The sequence below is a fragment of the Myotis lucifugus genome, unplaced genomic scaffold, assembly GCF_000147115.1.
Source record: "Myotis lucifugus unplaced genomic scaffold, Myoluc2.0 scaffold_829, whole genome shotgun sequence".
NCBI lineage: Eukaryota > Metazoa > Chordata > Mammalia > Chiroptera > Vespertilionidae > Myotis > Myotis lucifugus.
The window spans coordinates 26,178-34,823 of NW_005871877.1; the positions used below are offsets into that span (position 1 = coordinate 26,178).

The 8,646-nt window shown below is 54.5% G+C and overlaps 1 pseudogene; it reads right to left on the reverse strand.

Annotated features, from left to right (window-relative positions):
• Nucleotides 1–1,277: 1,277 nt before the first annotated feature.
• LOC111824037 lies at nucleotides 1,278–7,092 on the reverse strand (annotated as a pseudogene).
• Between the last annotated feature and the right edge of the window lie 1,554 nt (nucleotides 7,093–8,646).

An 8,646-nucleotide genomic window follows, 5' to 3' on the forward strand; every position in this document is an offset into this window, starting at 1 on the left:
AAAACCCATTCACTCCCACAGATCACGACCGGACGTCCCCGCAGGGACGGGCCGATTTGGGCAGAGAAAAGGAGATTATGTTTTATGGGAAGAGATACAATAACCATTCTCTTCCCATAAAGCCAGCGACGGGAGCTGGTCTCTGCTCCATAGGTACACACCCTGCACATTTGCGGGATGATGCTAACAGGAAATCCATGGCCTCTTTTACGTGTGAAAAGACGGTATCTCGCTGGAACCCCCGCCCAGCTCATCGGGCGACAGATCTTCTCGAAAACGTGCCACTCACCATTGATCGTGGTCCTGGGACCGTCGGTGGCCTTTAAATCCGATCCTTGTTTACTTTACTTTATCCTCATTATTTATTTATCTATCTAGAAATAATCACACTCAAAGTATCACCCCTCTCTACAGCCTGAAGACCTTCAGATACCACGCCATGACCGGTGTCGCCACCTGAGCCACACGTGGTCCAGCCGTCAGACTGGCTGAAATCATGTAGGTCTGTGCTGTCCGATGTGGCCACTAGTCACATGTGGCCACTGAAATTTACATTCATTCAAGTCAAATTTAAATGTTGTCTCCTTGCTCGGCCGGTGTGACTCAGTGGCTGAGCACCGACCTATGAACCAGGAGGTCACAGTTAGATTCCTGGTCAGGGAACATGCCCTAGTTGCGGGCTTGATCCCCAGTATGGGGCATGCAGAAGGCAGTTGATCAGTGATTTTTTTTTTTTGAAATGCAACACGGGTGTTTATTATAAAATATGGAATTTGGGGACGCAGAACAAATTTAAATATGGTGAAATATAGACAAGTCCCAACTTTTATCAGAAACGGAGGGAGAGGAACAGAGCTGGCTCTGGAGACCGTGGTGCCCCCTGTGCACCAGCAAACCAGTGACCAGCCAGGTGGCTGGAGCTCACCGCTGGGCATTCCACCCCGAGAGAGGCGAGCCTGAGGTTTGCACCTGGGCCTTTTTCATCAGTCAAGTCCAGCCTTGTCCAAGGAGAGTCAGAGGGTGCAGAGCACATTCTAAATTCTATGAGTTTTCTGCTGGAAGGTTTCAAAGTCCAAAATCTCCAGATCCAAGTTTTATGGAGTTTTGTAATAATCAGTGCTCTCACCATTTGATCAAATGAACTACAGATGCAGAGGCCCCTTTTATCTGGACTCCAGTCCAAACCGGAAATGGCCTGGATAGACAACGTAACATTCTGCAAAACGCTGACGGAACCCGCAACTCCCATCTCTGCTCCTTCGGAATCTTCCTTTGACCGCTGAACAGGGTCTTCGCGAACGCCACAGCCCAACAGCCTCTCTTGTTTTCTCTTTGTACAGGTTCCATATTAGCAACAGGATCGTCTTTCTGCCCTGAGTCCCACCCCTTCACAGTTCCATCTCGGCTGCCAGTCACAATGTCAGGGGCTCCTTCCCCAACTCCTAGCCCACCCACACCATAGCAGTGGTTCTCAACCTTCTGGCCCTTTAAATACAGTTCCTCATGTTGTGACCCAACCATAAAATTATTTTCGTTGCTACTTCATCACTGTAATGTTGCTACTGTGATGAATCGTCATGTAAATATCTGATATGCAGGATGGTCTTAGGCGACCCCTGTGAAAGGGTCGTTCTACCGCCAAAGGGGTCGCGACCCACAGGTTGAGAACCGCTGATCTATAGTATTTATAATTTCTTTATGGTCCTTTACAGAATACACTGGGTACTCTGGAGCGTCCATATTCCCTATTAGAAGGTTTCCAGCAAAATCTCCAGTAACTCAATATCTCTGCTGTAAGGATGTTGCACCAAATGTTCCACATTTAATGGGTTTGGCCTTTTCAATCTCCCGGAGCAGCTTGAGGTCCCCGTGCCGGATCTCGTACAGCTGGATGACGCCGGGGCCCTGGGCAAAGTTGCCCATGGTCACAAACGTGGCGCTGCAGGGCATCCACTTACAGTCAAACACCATGTAGTTGAGGCCCGTCTGGATGTGGGCAATGATGTGGTCCAGCCGACTTCTCCTCCACCAACGGGTACTTGCAGCCCCTGACCTGATCAGTGATTCTTATCGTTGATGTTTCTATCTCTCTCTCCCTCTCCCTTCCTCTCTGAAATCAATAAAATATAAAAAAATAATAAAATAAATGTGACCTCCTTGGACACGCTAGCCACATTCCAAGCACTCGGTGGTCACACTTGGCTGCTGGCTATTGCACTGGACAGCAGAGATGTACGGCATGTCCATCCTCACAGTCTCCCATTGGACAGCCCCGGACTAGGGCCGGCGTGAGATGTAAAAGAGGAGAGAGCCAAGCACTGGGCCCCAGGGCCCTTCAACTCTAAGATCTATGGTGGCGCTGGGTGCAGGATGGCCTAAGGCTGGGGTGCAGGTTGGCCTAAGGCTGCGGTGCAGGATGGCCTAAGGCTGGGGTGCAGGTTAGCCTAAGGCTGGGGTGCAGATTGGCCTAAGGCTGGGGTGCAGGATGGCCTAAGGCTGGGGTGCAGGTTGGCCTAAGGCTGGGGCGCAGGTTGGCCTAAGGCTGGGGTTAGGTTGGCCTAAGGCTGGTGTGCAGGTTGGCCTAAGGCTGGGGTGCAGGTTGGCCTAAGGCTGGGGTTAGGTTGGCCTAAGGCTGGGGTGCAGGTTGGCCTAAGGCTGGGGTGCAGGTTAGCCTAAGGCTGGGGTTACCAGATGTCCCTCTCTTCCAGGGATGCTACAGACTGTGCCTGTGTTGTTGGTATGATGAATAGTGGTTCCTTTTACTCCAAAAAGTGCTCCAGTTTGGGTGACAATACGGTCGTCCCAGGTAAGAAGTTCCAGGCGGCGTCTGCTTGGAGCAAGGGCGTGGGGTTTCAGTGACTCAGGATCCCTACCCGCGCCGGGAGGCACAGGGCTCCGGGCCTGGGAGCCCGTCAGAGGACTGGGTACAGCTGCTTCTCCCTGTGACTAAAGCATCTCGGAGAAGACTGTGCAGGCGGGAAGCCCTGCCTGTGGTGCGGGCAGGAAGCAGCAGTGAACTCCCAGCCCCTGTGCCCAGGGTCCTGGGGGCAAGCGCCCAGCCTCGGGTCCGAGTCGTTCGCTGTCTGATGCCCTACAGGAAAGGGAGTTCCAAGTGATAAAGTCTTTGGCTGTGATACCTCCTGCGAGAATTTCCAGCTCACCCACAGCCGACCCTGGGGGGGACCATCTGCTTATTTACAACAAATCTCACTTCACCTGTTGACATTTACCCACGCGTGCCAACGCTAAGAATAGACAGCCGGGGAGGGAGGGGCTGAAGATCCCAGGTCTTTCCACGACTCTTAACTCTCTGTCCTCATGAGCGGGGCCGGCTGCAAGGTGGCAGGAGACCAGGAAGCCATGGATCCACATCCCAGATCCCCCTGACACCTCCAGAATGAATGAAGCTCCAGGCAAAACAATGGTCCTTGTTCAATTCTGAAGTGGACGTGCACTTTGGCACCATTTTATCGCAACCTTTCATCGCCATGGAAACCATCTATGATGCCACAAAAGAGGATTCTGACCAGAGTGGGAAAGGAGGCGGAGCCAGGAAACTTGAGTTCCCCGGAGCTCCTGGTGGAGGGAGGGGCAGGGGAAACCCTGGAGCTGTGCCCTGAGCTGCTGTTAGGAAGTGGGGTGCTCTCGGGAGACCGGGGTGAGCTCTCGGGGCCCACGCAGAGCACAGAGTAGATCCCAGTGCTCTGCCCGGCTGGGTGGCCCATCCCAAAACTGCTCTACTGATTTGTTTTGTTCTCTTAAGAAAAAAGAACGCTCGCCAGTCAACGGAAAGGGTTTGTACTGCAACCCAAGCACAGACAGGCCTGGGGGGGGGGGGGGGGCAGCAGAAGTCACTAGGGTCTCAGTTTTCCGGGGCTGCCTTAACACAAGCTGGGGGAGGGGGGACGCTTAAAGACAGGAATTTATGGCCGTAAGCTCAGTGGATAGAGCGTCGGCCCAAGGACTGACGGGTCCCAGTTTGATTCCGGTCAAACCAATCGATGTGTTTCTCTCACCTCGATGTTTCTCTCTGTCTTTCCCTCTCTCTTCCACTCGCTCTAAACATCGATGGAAAAAATATCCTCAGGTGCGGATTAAAAAAACAAAATGGGAATTTATCTCCCCCGCGGTCCCGGAGGCCAGAAGCCTGAAATCCGGGTGTCCTGGAGCTACGCTCCCGCTGAAGACTCCGGGAGAGCCTTTCTCGCCGCCGCCAGCTCCGGGGGCTCCTGCGCTCCTTGGCTGTGGCTGCCTCGCTCCATCTCGGCCTCCAGCGCCCAGGGCCGCTCCCCTGTGTGTCCGTCCCCGTCCCCGCTCCCCCTCCCTCTTTTCCATGAGGACCCTGAATGCAGGAGGGTCTCATCCTGGGAGCCTGGACATCTGCGAAGACCTTTCCCCAAAAGCGGTCAGGTTCACAGGTCCCGGGGGTTCCGACGTGGACAGATCTTCTGGGGGGACCCCTTCCAGCCTTCCGCCCACGGGACAGGAGGCTTCGCCTGGGGGAATCCCACGCGTGGAGCACCCACGGGTGGGCCTGTGGGCCTTGAGGCTTTGGCCCTTCAGAGACGCCAGCCCAGCGTCTATCATCCTGAGACCCGGACACGGCAGGGCCCCTGACGCGTTGCCATGGTGACTCTAAACCTGAAACTTTCGTCCCTTTGTATTGTTTGCAAGGAACTAAGGACTCTGACATCACAGGAAACACACGAATGGGGGGCGGGGGGCGGCTGTTTCTGGAGGAAACTCGTGCTCAGAACTTTCCTCTTTCCTCAACGCCCGGAGTCTGTGACATTCTCAGGATTTTCCCCAAAGAGCCATTGTCCTCGGCTTAGCAACAGCCTTAAACTTGAAACACAGTCAGACTCATTGGGGAGGCACACAGACGGGTGAGCAGGGGAGAGAGATGCTTCTCACACTTCCCACCTCCAGCCCCGGCTCAGAGGACTCCTGGGGACCTGGAGCACAGAGGTGCTGCAGTCCCGCAGCCGGACAGGGACAGGGACAGGGACAGGACAGGGACAGGGACAGGGATGGGGACAGGACAGGGACAGGGATGGGGACAGGACGGGGACAGGACAGGACAGGGACGGGGACAGGGACAGGGACAGGGACGGGGACGGGGACAGGACAGGACACGGACAGGGACAGGACAGGGACGGGGACAGGACAGGGACGGGGACAGGACGGAACACGGACAGGGACAGGACAGGGACGGGGACAGGACAGGGACGGGGACAGGACGGAACACAGACAGGGACAGGACAGGACAGGGACAGGGACAGGACAGGGACGGGGACAGGACGGAACACAGACAGGGATAGGACAGGGACAGGGACAGGGACAGGGACGGGGACAGGACAGGACAAGGACAGGGACAGGACAGGGACGGGAACAGGACAGGGACGGGGACAGGATAGGGACAGGGACAGTCTCTGCAGGGAGAGCGGCTCAGGATCTGTGTGGCTGTGCCCGGCACCGGGAGTTAGGCGCTGGGAGAGGGGCCAGTGGGTGGGAACTGCTCCTCCAGGAAACTGCACCCACGTGGAGGGGATGTTTGCTCATCCTCCCGGGGTGTTCACGCACGCACGTGCGCAGGGAAAAGTGAAGATTTGGGCCCGGCTGGTGTGGCTCAGTGGTGGAGCGTCAACCTATGAACCAGGAAGATATGGTTCGATTCCCGGTCAGGGCACATGCCCGGGTTGCAGGCTCGATCCTCAGTAGGGGGCGTGCAGGAGGTAGCCGATCAATAATTCTCTCTCACCATTGATGTTTCTCTCTCTCTCCCTCTCCCTTCCTCTGAAGTCAATAAACACATAGTAAACCGTGGGGTTTGCGAACAGTGTCGTCACGTCTAGTCCGAGGTTCTCAAACAGAGCGATGTTGTCCCCCAGGGCTTTGGGGCGATGTCTGGAGACACTCTTGTCACGTCTGGTGGACGGCGGTCCCACACAGGACGAGCCGGCACCGCGTGTTCACCGCACTGGGGCCGGGCCCGGCTCTGGCCTCTCGCAGTGTCCTCGGCTTTACCTGCAGAACAAGCCTGGGTCGCCGCCGCCTCCCGCGGGCCGTGCCTCCCGCGAGGGCCGCCACAGGCGGGCGTGCCAGCTGCGGGCCCTGCCCCGGGTCTGCCAGGTGTGGCCCGAGCAGCCCCTGACCCCCGGGCAGCATCGCCGCTTGTCGCTCGGCCTGCGGGGGGACCGTGAGGTCAGGAAAACGTCTCGGGACTCCGAAGCCACACGAAGTCGAGACAAGCAAGTCTTGACTCCAAACATAATTTTTTTTTATTGTTTAATCGTGATAAAATGCACATAACAGAAACATTCGCATCATGACCATTTCTAAGTGTGCAGTTCAATAGCGTGAGGTACACTGTTGTGCACCGATCTTCAGCATCCTCTCCACAGCTGTAGCCTCTGCCACCTCGCATGCTGCCTGGACACGCCGCAGCTGGCTGAGCACGGGATCCCGGCTTGGAACCCCTTTCCCGCAGGATCTGTGCTGTCCTGCTCCCTGGCTTCCAGCTCATAGCGCTGCTGGCGAGACGTGCATCATTCCAACTTCCAGGCCTCTGTGGCCTGTTTGGGAACTGGTAGGACTCTTTAACTTACGGTTTCCCTTCATTACGAGTCTTTCCCTCTATCGGTGCTAGTTGCTTGACTGGGCCTGTTCATAGTCTCCCATCTTTCAATTGTGAAATTTTCTCATATTAATTATTGAGTCATGTCTTCCCCTTCATTTTAATTTGATATTTTTATTTAATGTACGTGCCCTTGACTGGGAATCAAACCCTTGACTTTCGGGTGCGCAGGCCAATGCTCCAAGCATTGAGGTACCAGCCAGGGCTTATCTTACTTTTAATTTCCAAGTGCTCCTTTTTAATACATGTCTTCTGAAAGTACCAGCATGCGCTTATGTCTTGCGTGTATTGTCTCTCTGAGGACAATCTCATTTCAAACCCCCTGCACAGCCCGCTTTCTTGCCATTTCCCCGCGCTGTCTGTGTGGGCTCGGAATTTCCCACTGGATCCTTCCCTCACCATGTCCTGTTCTCCGGCAAGCGCTTTACCGGGAACAGGAAGGTATCCAGAGCCATCCGGAGGCTGTGTGAACTGCCTGGTCTGATGAGCTTCTCTGGAAGTGCCCGGAGGGGCCTGGGAGGTTCACGTGGAGTCTTCCTCGGGGGTAGCTAGTCCCTTCAGGGGAGCGCCAGAGAACAAGTGGAAAGGGGGCCGGCCTGCCTTTGTTGGGGTGCCACTCTCGCCCTCCGCTGTGTCTATGTCTCTAGCCCAGCCGTGGGCAAACTACGGCCCGCGGGCCGGATCCGGCCCGTTTGAAATGAATAAAACTAAAAAAAAAAAAAAAAAGACTGTACCCTTTTATGTAATGATGTTTACTTTGAATTTATATTAGTTTACACAAACACTCCATCCATGCTTTTGTTCCGGCCCTCCGGTCCAGTTTAAGAACCCATTGTGGTCCTTGAGTCAAAAAGTTTGCCCACCCCTGGTCTAGACCTTAAACAACTCAATTCCCTCCTCCTGGGACTCCAAATACCTTTTTTTTTTTTTTTTTACTCCCTATACTTTTGTAAGATAAAATACTAATGTATTTTTTAGAGCATCGGCCTGCAGACTGAAGGGTCCCGGGTTTGATTCCGGTCAAGGGCACATGCCTGGGTTGTGGGCTCGATCCCCAGTGTGGGGCCTACAGGAGGCAGCCGACCCATGATGATTCCCTCTCATCATGGATGTTTCTTTCTCTCTCACCCTCTCCCTTCCTCTCTCAGAAATCAATAAAAATATATATATATATTATAAAATTATAAATATGTTACGTAAGTATATTAGGCTTTGCTTTACAGCTAAGTTACAACGTGCTGCTCTCTGGCTTTACCCAACGAGAAGCAAACAGAAGTGCCAGGCTGTGAGTCCAGGTGGTGCGTTTGTCAGCGGCTCCGGCCTGCGTAGCTTGTCGGCTGTGTGTTAACTTACTAACGGGCACTGCTCCCGGTTTCCGTTCGCTTTCCCATCACAGGCTAAGATTTTGGAGGGAAGAAGCCAAAAGAGCGAACCTCCGAGGTAACTCTATCCTCGGGCCTGTGATGGGTCTAAGTTTATTTTCCATTTGACACGACCACCCTCCAAGAGGCCACGGGACCGCATAGCGTGGGCCCCAGAGAGGCCAGAGGCAGAGCCTCCCGGGCCACTGTTCCTTCTGCCTGGGTGGTGCCGACCAGCAGGCCGTCCTCCATCACAGGCGCGCAGCCCTTGCGTCCGGAAACACATGCTCCGTCCCGCTTGTATGATCCTGGAGGCGTGTTTGCCGAAGCAGAGGAAGGGTGGCAGAGAACTCCTCTCCCCAGCCGAGCGTGTGGCCCATTAATGTCTACAAACCGAAAGGGGAAAAAGGAAAGGCTCCACATTGTCGTTTCTCTCCCAGCCTCCCTGTAAGACATTCTTAAAGACCAGCAAATGACAGCCTGCCGTTGAGCCTAAATCACTGCTCTCTCTTCAAGGGAGAAAAAAGGGAAAGACCATAAAAAAAAAATTTGCTGGAATAGGCGGATGGAACGTGAGTATTCTTGTGAAAAAGCTTCTTTGTGGGGAAAGCCTCGCACAGCCAAAGAAATAGCTCTTTCACTTTACAC